At 42.5% G+C, this 17,265-nt stretch overlaps 1 protein-coding gene and 1 long non-coding RNA gene across 15 annotated transcripts in view; both read left to right on the plus strand.

Annotated features, from left to right (window-relative positions):
* Positions 1–17,265, plus strand: part of LOC6538267 (nephrin) — a 67,623-nt gene that overhangs the window by 21,992 nt on the left and 28,366 nt on the right. The gene's annotated exons all lie outside the window — the stretch shown is intronic.
* LOC120322049 lies at positions 1,251–10,154 on the plus strand. The gene is made up of 2 exons (XR_005561855.2): positions 1,251–6,693; positions 6,958–10,154. It is a non-coding gene; the product is annotated as an uncharacterized LOC120322049 (long non-coding RNA).

The raw sequence follows: 17,265 nt of genomic DNA on the forward strand, positions 1-17,265 counted from the left end.
AAAATACCCGATTTTATACAACAATTTTTTTTTTCAATTTTTTGATCAAAAATAATCCCTTATTTTCCAATACCAGTAAAAATAGTTGTCCAAAAGTGGAATGCCATACCTCATTGAATTCGTAACAAAATTCCCTATCGATCCATGTACATACTTTGAAATGTTAATTTTTGGCCATTTTCCGCAAATTTTGATGATGGTACCCCTTATCGAAAATGCGAAAATTTTTCATTTTTTTTTTTTTCGAAAATCAAAAAAGTTGGGATAGACATAGTTAGCTATGTTTATTACCAGCACAAAACAGTCTTTATTTTAGCTGTGCGGCCATTTTTGGTCTATTTATGGTGATAACGCCGATTGAAAATATCCGATTTTATTAAAACATTTTTTTTTTCAATTTTTTTATAAAAAATATTGCGTTTTTTTTCGATAGCAGTAAAAATAGTTGTCCAAAAGTGGAATGCCATACCTCATTGAATTCGTAACAAAATTTCCTATCGATCCATGTACATACTTTGAAATGCTAATTTTTGGCCATTTTTCGCAAATTTTGATGATGGTACCCCTTATCGAAAATGCAAAAATTTGTCAAATTTTTTTTTTTCGAAAATCAAAAAAGTTGGGATAGACATAGTTAGATATGTTAATTACCAGCACAAAACAGTCTTTATTTTAGCTGTGCAGCTATTTTTGGCCAAGTTATGGCAAAAACGGATATGGAAAATATCTGAGTTTTTACATAATTTTTTTCTTCGATTTTTTTATTAAAAATAATCCGTTTTTTTCAAATACCAGTAAAAATAGTTGTCCAAAAGTGGAATGCCATACTTCGTTGAATTCGTAACAAAATTCCCTATCGATCCATGTACATACTTTGAAATGCTAATTTTTGGCCATTTTTCGCAAATTTTGATGATGGTACCCCTTATCGAAAATGCAAAAATTTGTCAAATTTTTTTTTTTCGAAAATCAAAAAAGTTGGGATAGACATAGTTAGATATGTTAATTACCAGCACAAAACAGTCTTTATTTTAGCTGTGCAGCTATTTTTGGCCAAGTTATGGCAAAAACGGATATGGAAAATATCTGAGTTTTTACATAATTTTTTTCTTCGATTTTTTTATTAAAAATAATCCGTTTTTTTTCAAATACCAGTAAAAATAGTTGTCCAAAAGTGGAATGCCATACTTCGTTGAATTCGTAACAAAATTCCCTATCGATCCATGTACATACTTTGAAATGCTAATTTTTGGCCATTTTTCGCAAATTTTGATGATGGTACCCCTTATCAAAAATGCAAAAATTTGTCAATTTTTTTTTTTTCGAAAACCGAAAAAATAGGGATTGACATAGTTAGCTATTTTTATTAGCAGCACAAAACAGTCTTTATTTTACCTGTGCGGCCATTTTTGGCCAAGTTATGGCGATTACGCCGATTGAAAATATCCTATCTTTTACAACAATTTTTTTTTCTGATTTATTGATAAAAAATATTCCGTTTTTTTTCGATAGCAGTAAAAATAATTGTCCAAAGAAGTTTCGCCGTGTTTCTGGAACTGTGGCCAAAACACACACATATGGGATGCGTGGTGACGCCTTAAGTGGAATTCAAATGTGCTGCGTATCGTTGGCACATAAACAAGTCCCAGCACATCGCGTGCTTTTTTTTTTGGGGGGAAAAGAGTTTCAGACCCAACCAGCCAGGAGATATGGCTTCCGTTTGTCGCATGAATATTTTCATCATAATCGTCGCTATTTTTATGTTCCTGCTGACGCTACAGCAACAACTGCACGGGAAAAAAATAGATTCCGATTGTGTAAGGCTTAAATTGATCTTGAGAACTCACAAACCAATTAAGTCTTAAAATATATACTGAGAGAACTATATATTTTTTATGAGTACACATAAATCTTCAATACCATTAAACATTACTTAATCATTTAGGTTTGCTGATTCGTATATAGAGTATGCTAGTATGTTGCAGCTATACAAGTTCCCACTTTAATTCATGATATTTCTTCTATTGCATTGCTTTGTTTTTCTAAGTGTACAAGTATTTGCCATTAAGGGGACTTATTGTGTGTGTGCTCTATGCAAATCTCTTGCTGTGCTCCTGCTGCTTTTTCGCTGGCCTTGGCTTTGCTTTGATGGGCAATCAACACGCTCGCAGAAAAAGTGTTCATATGCATGCACTGCAAGAAAAAACCACCCCAAGGGCAGTGGGCGTGGCAGTGGCAGCTTAGATCACAGGCGGCGTCACTAAGCGCACATTCGATTGCAATGAAAACATGAAAACATTCACAAGGGCCACTCCACGCCATATATTTACCCATGCATTACTCACTCTTCACTCGCCTCATCAGCGCATCGTTTGTGTTGTAAATTGATTTTTTGTTAATTTTTATGGACTTCAAAGGGAAAAACAGCAGCGGCAGCAGCGGCAGCAAAAGAAGATGCAGATGCAGATGAAGGGTGCAGCACATGTGCGGCATTCATCCAGCGAAGAAGCGTGGAAAAATTTCACAAATATATATTTCCATAAATATTTTATTTATAAACACGCGCGCGTTCGCAGTGTCAAAACAGCGTCATAAGCGCTGCCAGGCGGTCAGAATGGATGCCCCACCATGTGAAGTGCTCCAATGGCAGGGGATTGGATGTGGATCCGCATATGGATGTGGATGCAGAGGTGGAGATGCTTGTCGGTGGCGCACTGGCGGCAGAAGCGGCAGAAGCGCCACAAGTCAAGTGCAACATCGGCGCTGGCAAATGAAAATTTCGTTGCATTTTGTATCTCTGAAGCTGCGACGCGTCGCAGCAAGATGCAAAGTTCAATTTCACATGTGGAAAATAACAGTGGAATCAAATACGAACGAAAAAAAAAAAACGAATACAAAACGGTAGGAGGGAGCTCAAAAATACAACAGAGGAAGCACATGTCACACTGCACAGTACGTGTGTGCGGTGGAAATGGATGATGGGGTGTGGGTTGAAAATGCTGGAAAAACTGGGAGGCAACTGGGAAAGGGGGGGAGCAACTGGCTTGACAGACGGCACCGACACGAGAGTGGAAAATAAATTGATGCAGCGGGAAATGCAGAGAGTGCCGGAAAGGAAAAGCGCACCACGATGGATGGAATGCCAGGGAAAAAGAATGTCCAGCCAGGTAAAATACTATAGCAATACAACTAAAGATAGAACCAGACTTGCACATAACTTCGAAATGCCTGACGGGAGAAGAATCCAATATTACTCACCTTTCTGCAGCTATCAACAAAATTTAAAAAAAAAACCATCGATTATGCAGCTCATGTGAGTGTGTACTTCTTTCTCTGCAGTTAAACTTGAGCGCAGCATTAAAGATAATGTTTAAAGTTCAATGAAATGCACTTTAGATACAGACTCCTTTGTCAAGTAGTTAAATAAAGGGTTTCATTAAAAAGCTGAAAAACTCGGCATTCATTCAATGGCCGAGTCACAAAAGTGCAGCCCAACCGATCGATATGTTGACATAATATCGAGCAAAAGTTACCATTGAGTGGTAAACTTGAGGCTCCATTGTTTGGCCCCACAAAAGGCGAGTGGTCCAAGGATAGGAACATGTGTAGTTTCTGGATGGCGAAGACAATGACAATTCCCGGTCTGGAACTTGTACTCCCACTCCCATTCCCACACCCAATGCATTCTATATGTTTTTCACACACATTTCACATTTTCTCCGGTCTTAATTTTCTTTTTGCACTCGTCCGCCCATCTCGCCATCAGATCTGCACCCATTCTCCGGTCGCAGAGTGTTTCTCATAAATATTATTGCATTTTCGCATCTCCTGCTGTTGTTTATGAACTGCATTTTCCCCGCAACTCGGCCATGTGCCACTCACCCTCCCGCTCGGAAAAGCTTTTTAGACCAAGTTGATTCAACACGACTCGAACAACTTGAACAACTGGCCGCAACAAAAGCGCTGGCAATAGCCACTTCCTGTTTAGCGCGAAATTTCAATTATGAGCAAACACGACCACGCCCCCACAGCGCACTCAAAAAGAAGAATAGATAAAGTAATATGCACAAGTTTCCGTTTTCTTTATTAAACAGAAGAAATCACTTTTGGCCCATTTTCATGGGCGTCGGGGCGTGCACTCCTGCAGATGTTTCATTTCTGGTCGTGGAAAACGAATCGCTGAAATCGTTTTCCCCTCACCACGCACCATTCAAATATATAGTATAAGTATGTATAAGTATAAGTATATATATCCTGTACGTCCAGCTGAGTATGTGCTTGTGTTCAGTATATGTATGTATAAGTTACTGCGCCCGCTGACTACTCAAACGTGACTGGCCAAAGTTTTTCAATAAACTTTAACAAGAAAACATTAAAAAGCCACAACGCTGGCGCATTTCCATTTCCAGTGGCTCAGCGGCTCAGCGACGAGCAGCCAAGAAGTCAAAGCTTCAACTCCATAAAAGCGGCAAATAGTTGTGTGAAAAGGCAGTTACCCCAACCCTCCCAGCACATAGATTCTTTTTTGTGCGTTTTCCACCGACTTTTCCGCCAAGAGAGGGGAGGTGGCGAGTTCGCATATAAATTTCAAATAAAAAGCAAATCTACGGAACTCCTTCTTGGCCAGCTTCGGTGTCAGCTGGTGCCGCTCTAGCTGCTCAGCTTTGTGTTCTAGATACACGAAAAATAATAAGTGTCTTTCTTTGATAGTTGACTTTGTAGAAGGGAGGAGCCATGGAAATGATCATTCTAATGAATTCTGTTGAACATTTTGTGTTGTGATTGATCACAGAATTATCATCCTTTTTCCATACTTTATACTTTAAATTAACCACTTCTTTAGGTGGTGCAGAGTTAGTTTGCCATATTTTTCGCAGTGTACTGATTCCTCATCATCGTGCTTGGCTCTTGCGATGATGCCACCCGCGAGGCTGCTGATGGCTGGCAGTGCCGCATTACGCGGCAGCGGCAGCGAAATGAAATAAATATCATTTTATGACTTTTTAACTTGTTTCTCTCGCTCGCGCTTCCCTTTTTTAGATGCCTTTAACAAGCGCAATAAATGCAACACTAAGGATGAATGGTTGGGGTTTTCACCAGCGAGGGGTTACAAACGCTGGAGGGACTCTATAAAGTCGGATTGTAAGATCTGGCACTTGCAGCTGCTGTTGGCCGCCCTTTTATGGGCCGCAACTTCCCTTTTTTGTTGCTGCTGATATTTTTAGCTGCTCAACGCATTTGCATTTTGCACTTGATTGAGTGCCCGCCGAACTCTTTCATTACCCACACCCATCCATCCTTGGGTATCCCCAACTCCCCAAATAGCATCGATTTTCCGGCACTGTGAGTAATGCTTCCGTTAATCAGCGCAACCAGCAACATCACACCATCGACCTTGTTTGTTAGTCAGCCCGAAAGTCAAAAGGTGCAAATCAGTTAACGTTTGCCATCGACAACAGCGTTTTGGCCCTTTGCACTTTGTCCTTTCTGCTTTCAGTTTTTAGCTTTCCGCTTTCCGCTCCACTTCAGTTCACTTCGAAATTAACCCTTCGGGGGGCATGGGTTTTCGTTTCGTTAGTCATAAAAAATTCAATTTTATGAGCGCCTTTATTTGTCCACTTCACCCCACTACACTCCACTCCACTCCACAGTTTGTCTGCCCAATTCGCAGCGGGTGGTTTTTGGGTGGAAACTGGGTAGCTATATAGCTGCCATAGTTACTTTTAAATGCGCCACTTGCACACAAATGGAAATATGCCATAAAAATAATAATAACAATTAAATAATTCAGCTTTTTTCGACAATTCACTTCAGGCGGCAGTTACCGAATAGCATACTTTAAACGTTTACTCATAACATTTCAGAGGACACTTTGTTGTGCAAAAACTGGCAGTTGCTTTAATTACAGTTGTATCAATTGATCAAAGTGACTAAAGTAGTCTTACTTATTACAATTTACAAGGCACTCTTTAATTCTAACTTTAGCTGATACTGATATGAAGTGGGTGCGATTTCACAACCACCTGGCGTTGTAATCAAGTCTAGTCACTTGTCTGTGTAATTCCACCTAATCCCCAAGCGATTAATATTGTATTGTGTCTGGTGAATCACGCAATCGCCAGGACACCCAGGACACCCATCACCCTTCAGCCTGTGCCGACAATGCATCCTTCCTTCCAAGTCCACCGAGTCAATGCTCCGGTGCACACCTTCAGCCGAAGGTCCTGGGAGTGGAAGTTGTGTGAGTGGAGGTGGTGTGAGAATTTGTAATTTTTATCGCCGCACGGCACGCGTTTCTCGTGGGGATGGGAATGTGGATGTGGATGGGCTGGCCTTTGTTCGATGGGCTCCAAAGTCAGGAGGCGGGCGAGCCCTATGTTTATGTTTGGACAACACGCCTTTATGATTTCTGTTTGATTGCCGCCGCCGAGCAAAAGTAGAATGACGATGACCGGACCACCAGCCACCAGCCCAACCAGTAAACGCCATTAGTCACACATTGCGGAATGGGGCTCGTTGTGGCGCTCAAGTGGAAAATTGAATTTATCACTTGAACATGCCAAGCAAACGTTTGTTCGCCCTCGCATTTAACTTGCCCTACTGACTGCTGCTGCACTGCTTGGTGATTTTTCCTGGCTAATTTTCAGTGGAAATTTCATTTCGATTGTGAAATCGTGAAAAGGGCAAATCTATGTGAGACACGTAATCAACTCGTTTGTGAATACTTAACAGCAACAGCGACCACTCCCCATTCATTTGTCTTTCTATTTTGCAAATGTTTTCCACTTGGCAAACTTCTGATGGCCAGTATTTCAACCCCTTTTGACTTGGACATTTTTCCGCCCAAAGGTTAATTGAAAATTAGTCAAATGGGCGGTGCCATTGACGAACGGGGCGTGGCCGGCTGGCTGCAATTTGGGTAATTTGCATTTTTATTAAATTTTAATTTACCGACAGTTTTGCCTTTCGGCAAGTCGTGTGGCGCGGTGATTAGTCGCTGGATTTGCATAAAACGCTGCCATAAATTGTTGCAAATTGAAAATAGCACAGAAATACAGCAATACAGCTGTACAAGAACAACAACTGCCATAAATTGCATTGGTCGGAGTAAATAAATTAGAACGAATTACATTACAATGCAGCAAGCATTTTAAGCTTGGCATTTTCATTCCCAGTTTGGCCAGTTGCGGTCGGTCGCTGGTGGTTTTATTTATGGCCAGCGACCCATAAATCTGAACAGTTTGTCAGCTGTGCAGTTTAATTAAAACAAAAATTATCTAAATTATTGTCAGAGACACGGCTGAAAGGCAACTCATTTTATTCCACACCATTGAAATGCATAAATATGCAGATGCGTACGTAAATTTTTCGGGCTTTAGTCTCCTCCATCAAGGACAAGGCGATTCGGCACATGAAATAAACTCTATCGAAATCACACATGTAAATCTAAACACCAACACACACACTCACTCACACGCCCAACAAAAAAAAAACACACACACACAGATACTCACCAGCACACATTCAATCTTGTTGTGGCCCATAAGTATGCAATGCTGTGCATAAAATACAAGTACGCAACTTGTTTCCTTTCCTTTCCCTTTGGTGACTGCGGTGGAAAAAGGGGAAAGAGGAAAAGTGGTGGAAAATGGGGGTAAAGCGGGTCGTGCTGGTCGTAAATTTACATATTTTGCATATAAATAAAACGGATTTTGTCGCCGGCGAAGCCAGCGCTGAAATGTCACAGCATAAAATGGCGAAAGAAGCGCCAAATAAATACAAAATAAAATAGCCACAAAATGGCCAAAAAGGCGAGCAATAGTTGGGCGAGCAGCCAAAGGCCAGGGAGTCGCGTCTGTCGCAGAGGTGTGCCCCCTGCTCCCTGCCCCCTGCCCACTGAACCCTGCCGCCTGCTGCATGCCCCACGACCACGTCCTGCCCCCTGATCTTGCCACACTGTTGCCAAGTAAGCAAATTGAGTGCGCCACGTCTGAGTTATGGCAGTCTGCCGAAGCAGATACAAAATAGCACCAGCATTGATAGCAAAGCCTTCCCAACTGGCTCCTTGGGCGTGGTCATAAACCAGGCAGCTCACATGGAGAAAATATTACAGAGAAATTGGTCATCTATCTGCAGAAATAACTCTATTTTTAATTTCTGATTATGAGCTCTGTCTGCAACATCTTTCGCTGTATATAAACACCTTCTAGTAACAGCTAAATGAACCACATCTTTAATTAGAAATTCTATGCATATGGCTGCTCTTTGTACTTTTCTTCAGAAGATTCAGCGGCAAAAATAGAAATGTATTGCACATTGCCGCCTCACGTAGAATAAACTAGCAAGTTTAATGCGAAAATGAAATAAGATTTATAGACGACTTGATATTAAAGATTTATTACGTTTTCGATCAAACTGATAAGACATACTCGTTATTTACTTTTTGAAGTGGAAAATTTAATGGACAAATCGAAATGCTAATGTGGTGATAATTTAAGTAGATAGTTTTTTTTCGTCTGCACATTATATATGTGATATATATGGACGATAGGGGTTTATGTTCTGGGTTCTATGGCCACTTAAGCTTGGAATTGAACTAGTTGCCGATTTGGTTTATGGCTCTAGAAATTGAAAGGCGCAAGTGTCAAATGCACGCAGCAAAAGCGAAACGATGGGGGAAAATGTTGCAGGGGCCAGAGAAAGTGGAGCTCTCTAATGTGTGTTTGTTTTGCTTTCACAAAACGCTGCCGGGAATCGGGAAACGGGTGTGGCAAGGGGGATAGTGGGGATCATGGGTTGAGTGGCACTAAATCATCTAATGCCCCTGCTCATTAGCAATCAATGCACAGCAGTAGCGGCAAAAGCAGCAGCAAAGCAAACAAAACAACAACATTCGGCGGAGGGGCAAAACGCAAAAGGCTGCCAACACTTCACACTTCATTGGAGCTCCGCCTTTGAGTCACAGGCAAAATGGCGCTAAGCACACACACACCACACACACACACTCATATGGAGGGGGTGGTGTTGGGTGTTGATGGTTGGAGGAGGCGAACGATTAACAAGCAAATTAGCATGAAATTATTTCAAAACAGGCGCACACAGTAAATAAATCAATTAGCTCAACAACAAAAAAGAGCAATCAGCAGCAGCAAGTGCCGAGCTTCGAGCTTCGAAGGAGGTCGCGACAGCTGCCTCATTGGTAAACAAAAGCGAACAATTAAAAGCTTTTCCAGCATATGCACAACACATTGCTGCACTTGGGAAAACAAGCGCCATAATGGGGAAAAACTCAAGACATTTGCCAAACTTTTATCTTTAAAATAGAAACGAAATTTAATCCGGGAGATTACAATTGGATAATATGCTTTCTGAAATGAAACTTAAACATGCTAGAAATATTTAGCAAAAATGTTCTAAACAGACTCCTTTTTTCTCGGAGTGTGGGTGGGAGTGTAGGCCAAAATTTGGGCCAAAGTGCAAGTAAACGCGGCGGCGAGTTCCCATGACTTGGCATCTGCATCTGCACTTGTCATGTGGGGGGCGTTCAAAAGATCCGCTTGATGGCAAACGCAGCTGCAGATACAGATACAGATACAGATACAGATACAAATACAGATACTAAGATATCTGCATATACTACAGATACAAGGCAGCACAGCACTTGCCCCGTCACATTATTTTAATTATTTGTTTACGCAAGGCAAACAAACTTGCTGGCGGCACTTGTCTTGTCTTGTTTCTGGATCATCGTTAAAAGTTACGAGCTGCTGTTTTTTTGAGCTCTGAATTCTCTGAACTGGATGCTCCAAGCTGCGAGCTGGGAAGCTGGGAAGCTGAGTAGCTGAGAAGCTGGGGAACAGGCCGAAAACAAAGCCAAGGCGCCTAATTAGCCATCCCCGAGTCGGCGTCATGCGAATTTGTCAAATTAAGCAGCAGACGCTGCGCTTTGGCTCCAATGAGTCAGCTGTTCGGCACGCCAGTGTCAGAATTAACGTTCCCGAAAATGTGCAGGCAATTATCGAGGCCAGCTGGCAGCCAAAAATAAAGCAGGAGCAATGTAAATGCGCGGAGGACCAACAACTGCCTTACTGGCCAGGCGCACTTGTGGTGGGGGCATTTTGGGCGGATGAGGATGCAGGATGCGCGGCGCCAGCATCTGCAGGAGATGAGAACAGCCAGCGAAATGAAAAGCCCCAAGCCAACGTGGGGGAAAAGCGGAAAAGGCGGGAAAAAGGAGGGCGAGGACAGCTCTAGTGAAGCGACACTGATTAAAAAATTGTTTGACAAGAAATCAGCGCGACATTTGTCCAACTGGGGAGAGTGGAAAATGGAGCCAGGAGACTGCCAACTGCCAACTGCCGACTGTCGACTGTCGCCTGTTGACTGCTTCTGCCAGGGCCAGTGGGATAAAAAAAATACACTCAAGTGTCGCTGTTAATTCGGCACAAATTTAATTGTCAGCTATAATTAAATTGATTTTCACTCCGGTAGCAAACTGCTGACTGGAGGCATTGCTCGAATTTCTGCCGTGCGTTGGCCCCAAAAGTGGCGCCCAATCATCCGCCATTTCGCGCAGTCTTGTTTTTCATTTTGGAAAAAACCCTGGAAAAAGCACAGTGTCTCATTTGCTCTTATTTTTTTTTTTGAGAAAACTTGATTTATTTAAATCGGAATTACTGAGCTCTCTACGGCAAACATTTACGCATTTTTCAGTTTCTGTCCAAATCCAAATATGTCCCTGGGCACCCGGGTTTCCCCAGATGTATATATAAATATATATATATGTTTTTTATATTTTTTGGTGCGTGGGCAACGAAATTAAATTGCATTAAAAACACATAAAAATATTTTGGGCCAGCTCGTGTCAGGGGGAAATTTTCGAAGCGGCAACGAAGCCATTGAAGTGTATAGTATAGTATAGTATAGTATAGTATGGTGTAAATGTGTGTATGGGCCTTAGTTCTAAATCGGTTATACCTACCGCAGAGGCGTGGTCTAGGGGGTTTCTAAGAAACTTTCAATTACTTCTCCAATTTAGAAATAGTAAATAAATATTTATTTTCGACTGCCCATTAATACAACATCAAGACAACAGCTTAAACTTCTCTTTGTGGTGCCTAAAATATTAATTGAGATAAACCCCTTTTATCTGGTTTTGTACTACGTCCCTGACCGCATAGTGCTCAGTTGCCAGAGGGCCGAGTTCTCTTGTGCGTTGTGCTGTTTCGAAAAACTGGCACAAATTCAAAAATGATTTTTACGCAATTTTACGACAACTTGAAAAAGAAGGGACTATAAATAAATTGCCCCTAGGCTTGGTCGAACTATTTGTATTCGGTAGCTGTGTGTTACTTTCGTTTTTGTGCTGCTCCTGTTGCTGTTGCTGCTGCTGTTGCTGCTGCTGCCTGTGACATGAGTCACAAAAGGCAGGCGGTCGCTGTCGCATGTTTACCTACGAAATTTGCCCTGTGCATTTTAATTGAAAATAATAAACACGCGTGTAAATAATGTGCCATGCCCCTGTCAGACCCACAACGCACCCAGCACACAGCATATTTGGCCCAGTTTTGAGGTTACTGCTGCTGCTACTGCTGCTGCTTTTGTTGCTGCTCCTGTTTGCAGCCAAGCGAGCGGTGTCCTGTCGTGTCCTGTAGCTGCGCCTCGGCTCCTCAACCGAAACCTCCTCTCCAGCTGGAACTACAGCAGCGGCTCGTGTTGCGCAGCATGTGTTGCATGTTGCTGCAGGAGGAGCAGCAGGAACAGCAGCAGTAGCAGCAATAGCATCAGCATCAGCATCAGCAGCAGCAGCAGCAGCAATGCCCCTTGCTGTTGTTGCTGTGTCGGCGAAAAATATCCTGCAGCAAGTCGTTGCCATATTTTACTTTTTAAATGCCGTGCGGCTGCTTTGTGTGCCATTGCTGGCATTTTAATTTATTTGCTCATTTTCGCTGTTTTCCAGTTACCAGTTACCAGTTACCAGTTTCATTTTCAGTTTCGTGTTTCCCTACTCACTCACAGCTCTTTCGACTGGTTCTTGCGGTTGAGCTTGTGCTGTGGTCCCAGGACACCTCTTTTTTTTTTGTTTTTTGCCATCATAACCAACACGTTTCACAGCTCGAGTGAGCGATGGAAATTATGCTGACTAGTCGGGGTAGACTTCAGTTTGCCATTCTGCTGCTGGTGACAGCGGAAAGTGTATTTGACTTTCGTCCTGCGGCGTGGCTTGTTATTTTTACATTTGGTCCAAAATTAAAAGCGCATAAATTTGTATAATTCATGGACATGTGTACCAGCTGCTGCTGCGGCTGCTGCAATTCGTATGAGGGGCGTAGCCCACATTCTTCACACCCAGCGGATTTTGTTTTTGGGTGGTGGTCGTCGTCGGCGGTGTAATTGGAATCAAGTAATTTACGCGCCATTAGAGCGACCTGTCGAACCAACTGGAGGTCAGTTTCAGCATCCAATTAACGTGGCATAAAATGGCCATTCACCGCGTTTGCTATTGCGATTCTGTGTAATTGCGGTGCTCTGAAATTTTAATATGCCGCAAGTGGCATTCAATCAATTGCAATTAAAAAACTGTTTAAGCAAATAAATAATTAAACACAAACTGCCCGGCCAGAGAGGACCATAAATCAAGGAAATCAGCTTACAGCTACGTTAACCAAAGCCGCAACTAATTTTGCCGATTAATAATGCACATCCATGCACATTTTGCCCACTGGAGTTTAATAGGATTTTAGTGTGGACAAAAGCAAGTGACTGCTGCACTGCGACCACATTCGCTCTTCGACTTTAATCTGTTGTTTAAATGCTCCTTCAGTTGCTCGAGTTAAGACCCCAAAGCGCCCAGAAAACCCGAGCAACAGTTGCGAGGAAAAAGAAAATGGCATAACCAGGAGTCAGGACGACGAAGAAAACGGCCAGAACGAGGAGAACAAACAAAAAAAAAAGCAGCCACGTAATGGCCGACAACAAGGACAACAAAGCGCTGACTGGAATATTTTTCGTATTTTATTATTAAATCACGTAGCCAGTGCAATACGGCGTCCAAAATGACAGCGAACGCATTTTAATTGAAAGCAAAGGCAACGCAACCAAGCCAAGAAGGTCCTTCTGCTACTCGTTCCTGTTCGTTGGCTCTCTGAAAAATCTGGGGAAAAACGCTAAAGCCAAGTTGAACCGATGATGTGGCACAAGCAGACGAATGGGGAAAAGTGGGTGGCGTTAGTGGGTGTTTTGAAAAAGCGGCGAGTGAATCGCGCTTCTGCAAGAGACTTTGGCCGAGAAGTTTTCTAATTGAAAATGGCGTCGCAAAATTTAATTTGAAAACTTTCACTGCCAGGCCGGCAGAGTGGCCGCCTTCGCTGGCTGGCTGGCTGGCTGGCTGGTTGACCCACAACGCCATCGACAACGACTTGCCGGATTTGTGAAAAAGCCCCAGCTGAACTGTGAGAAAATGCTGGGACATACTGAAGAAGTAGCAACGGATGCAGCTGAAAGTAAGCACTTTCTACCACAAGAATGGCAATTTCGAACTACACAATAAGCACATAAATAGTCCTAGCCTCTTGAACTTAGCTGTGCCATAATGTGCTTCAACATTAAAAAAAGAAATGATTAAAAAATTACAAGAAATTAATCATTTTTTTATATGTATATTACAATATTTATGTACAAGTGTATTAATGGCTTGGTTATTCACCTTTAAAACGTTATTTTTATCAGTGCACACACTTGTTATTAATAAGCCTGCAAAAGAATGTCGGGGAACATTTCGTATCAGCAGAGGGCCGCCAAGAAATATTTCGCCTAATTGAATCGCCTGGCGCGAACATTTGTTGCTCGACTTCTTTGGCGCCACGAATTCGCGACACTCGCCCAAACATTTTGCCTTTAAATAATTCTGGTACATTTATTATTTTTTTTTTGTGCTTGTCCCCAGTGTATGGGAACTTCTTAATTTGTACATTACCAGTGTTTTGGCCAAAACGAAGTAATGCAAACAAAGAGCACGGAACACAAGAGTCATGTACACAAGAGTCAGGTTAAGCACTTTTTGGGGTTTATTTGCCCTCTCAAAGATGGCGGCAACCGGAAGTGCACACACACACACATGCACACAGAAAAACGCACACAGAGACGCACAGGAAAAGAAAAATACGCAGGGGCAAAGTCAAAGGCTGAAGCAGGAAAAACAAAACATTCTGGCATTTCTAATTATAAGTAAATATTCATACTCACATTTCTAGCGAAGTGAGAGTCAGTGTGTGTGAGTGTATGTGAGTCTGCGAGTAAAGCACTTTAAAAGTTATTTACACACACACACACGCTGAATGGAGGCAACCATGTTAGGCAGCCCGTAATGCATGCTAAAAAGTGTGAGAAAGTACATTAGGGTCACTGACGACTTTGACTACACTACAAAGGGGCGTGGCAAAGGGGGGCGTGACCCGACAGCTGCTGGGTCAAAAAATGGGAGGGAGGGACGAACCTCCGTCCGCAATGGCAACCACTTTCGCTCTCAACTTGCTACATTTTGTGGCAAGCAAGTGTGTGTGTCTGTGTTTGCCATAATGTACAATTTAAATGTAAACAATTTGGCCCAACGCGGCAAAGGCAGTCGTGGCATAAAAAGCAGCAAGTAAGGTCGGCCGTTCGAGGGCCTGAGGAGGAATTGAAAAAAGCAGAGTCCGGCCGGAGTCTGAATGAAATATTTAAGAGGCAGTAGAAGCTTCGAAGCGATTCCCCCCTTTCTTCTATATGGAGTGGAAGGGCATATGGCAAACTGTGGCGCAGTGTAGCATCTGCTGCCGCCGCTCTGAATAGTGAAACTCAAATATTTATCTTGGCAATTGCCTGTAATTTGGTTTAGTTCCAACTTGCCACCGTTCTAAATAAACTTTTCATTAGCAGCCCCATGGAAGTAGTAGTAGCAGCTCAAATACGCACACAAAAAAGGGCTAAGGATCGAGAGCGCAGGACATATAGTGCAGATATACATACAATTATGCTGAGCTCGCTCTGATTTCAGTTAATTAACTAACTTATGTTTTGCGTAATTGACTTTTATGTGCGTTTGGCAAACGTTTCAATCAAACCCCAACCACGCCATCCTACATCCGCCATTTCACCATTTACCATTTACCATTCAACAAGAAGACAAAGCCGCAACCGCAGAACAAAACCACACTGCGCATACAGTGCGTATGTGTAATGTGTTATCTATGTGCTATGTGCTACGTGTTATGTGTTATGTGTCAACCCCAATGGCCCGATCCGAATTCCATTCGCTTACGCTTTAAATATCAATTGAATAGAACCATTTGGTTGAAACAAAAAAGAAAATCGCTTCAAGTATTGACAGATTGCCAAATACAATTTTTTTCTTCTTTCATTGTTTTTGGCTACTGTTTACAATGACACGGCACACTTAATGGGCAGCCTGTGAGTCTAAGTTTATTTAGACAAACGCTTTGTTGATTTTCTAGTATTGTTCTTGCAACACTTTCCTTTCCTTTTGCCGTGGCTTTATTTTGCCGAAAGTTCATTAAACTATTGGCCAGCAGCCAACGTTCGCTGAAAAAAAAATCAATTAAATATATCCGCTGGCTGTATTACGTGGATATCTTAAACCCAGAGAGCGAATCTCGCCTTGAAGAGCCGCAAAAGCCTCCAACCACTGCATAATTAATGCAACGTTGTCTTGGGGCACTGGCCTTGTGGCAAGGAGACTCCGACGCAGAGAATTTCCAGCCAAATGGGGCACGAAAAGCTGCTGCTGGCTGCTGGCTGCTCTTGGTTTATGCATGCAAAGTAACACGTTGCGTATGCGCAATTTTTCCCTAGTAAACTTAAAGCTTTACGGTCCGCTGGGAAATGGTTAAATCGTAAAATAAAATAAAATACACTTTCTGTGTGTGTGTGTGTGCGCTACTGAATGAATTCCGCCGAGAGATCATCCCAAATGCATTTCCATTTTTCACTACATCCGAGAACGCATTCGAAAACACGCTATTGTCTTAATTGGAATTATAAAACAGCCATAAACACTCAACGAATTCGATGGAAATTAATTGATTCATGCCGTTGAGAGCCTGTCAAATGCACCGATGCACAAATGATGCGCTACCCAGAAACTCCCTCATGCAGTCAAAATTCCAATTGAGTGCTACAAGCTCTAGTCGCGCGCCCCTCAGTTCATGCAACTCTCGGGGTTAAGTAAATTACCAGTGGCCAAAAATAGACACAAATAATGTGATGTGTCAAAACAAAACATCAAAAACGAGGGTGGACCGCAGGTAGAGTCAGTTTTGGGCCTTGGAACATCGAAACTTCTTGAAGGCACATCAAAGACGACGGATGCGTCGTCGTGCGACTGCCAATAGAAGAATTAAATGTGGTCATAAATCATGAGGGAGCGAAGCGCTAACAACTGGGCAAATGCCAGAGGCAATTATAAATAGATCTTAATCGCGGTGGAGCACATCAAAAAGTGCTTCCAGCTCTTTGCATAATTGGTCAGTTGTAGGAGTTTGCAGCTGTATGGCGTCTTATAGGGGGTGTGCGGATGTGGCAGCCATGATTTAGATTTACAGCCACTGCCATTTGGCACCACACATATCCGCATATCCGAGACCATTCATATGGATTTACGGGTTAGGTGTCGTCTCCTCTCGTTTTGGCCACACATACGAGTATTTGCACAGCCTGCCCGCAAGCCAAAGCGTTGACAAATTGCAGCAGAGAATCCGGCAGAAGCAGCATTTTGCCAGCCATTTTGCCAGCCATTTTGCTAGCCATTTTGTTTGCCATTTTACTCAAGTTGTCAGCGAGTGCGCGCCGGAAAGTATGCAACTTATAACAAATGGCCAACTCGTTGGCTTTGCGGCCAAAAGAACACAGCTTTTCCAACGAGCGCTGCGCTCTGGGACTTCAATAATGTGCAAATATTTTCGCGCTGCTGCATACATTTTTCCCAGCCTTTTTTTTTTTTTTTTTTGCCGCTCTAATCCCATTTACTTGCGCTGAAAATCATCAAAGAGCGGCAGAAAACACCAGCAAAAAAAGTGTTTGCAAGTTTATTTCGCAAAATAAAAGCAAAAATAAAAGCGCGGCCAGAGTGTGGTGTCGCTTAAAATTAAGCCATAAAGGCTGAGCCGATCGAGTTGGGTATTTTAAACTGCATAACAAGCGAGCTCTGCTCGGGGCAAGTTAAGCACACAGTTTTGCTTTAAGTTACCAGATAACGAGGCCTCCAAAACG

The sequence above is a fragment of the Drosophila yakuba genome, chromosome 3R (assembly GCF_016746365.2).
Source record: "Drosophila yakuba strain Tai18E2 chromosome 3R, Prin_Dyak_Tai18E2_2.1, whole genome shotgun sequence".
Taxonomy (NCBI): Eukaryota; Metazoa; Arthropoda; class Insecta; order Diptera; family Drosophilidae; genus Drosophila; species Drosophila yakuba.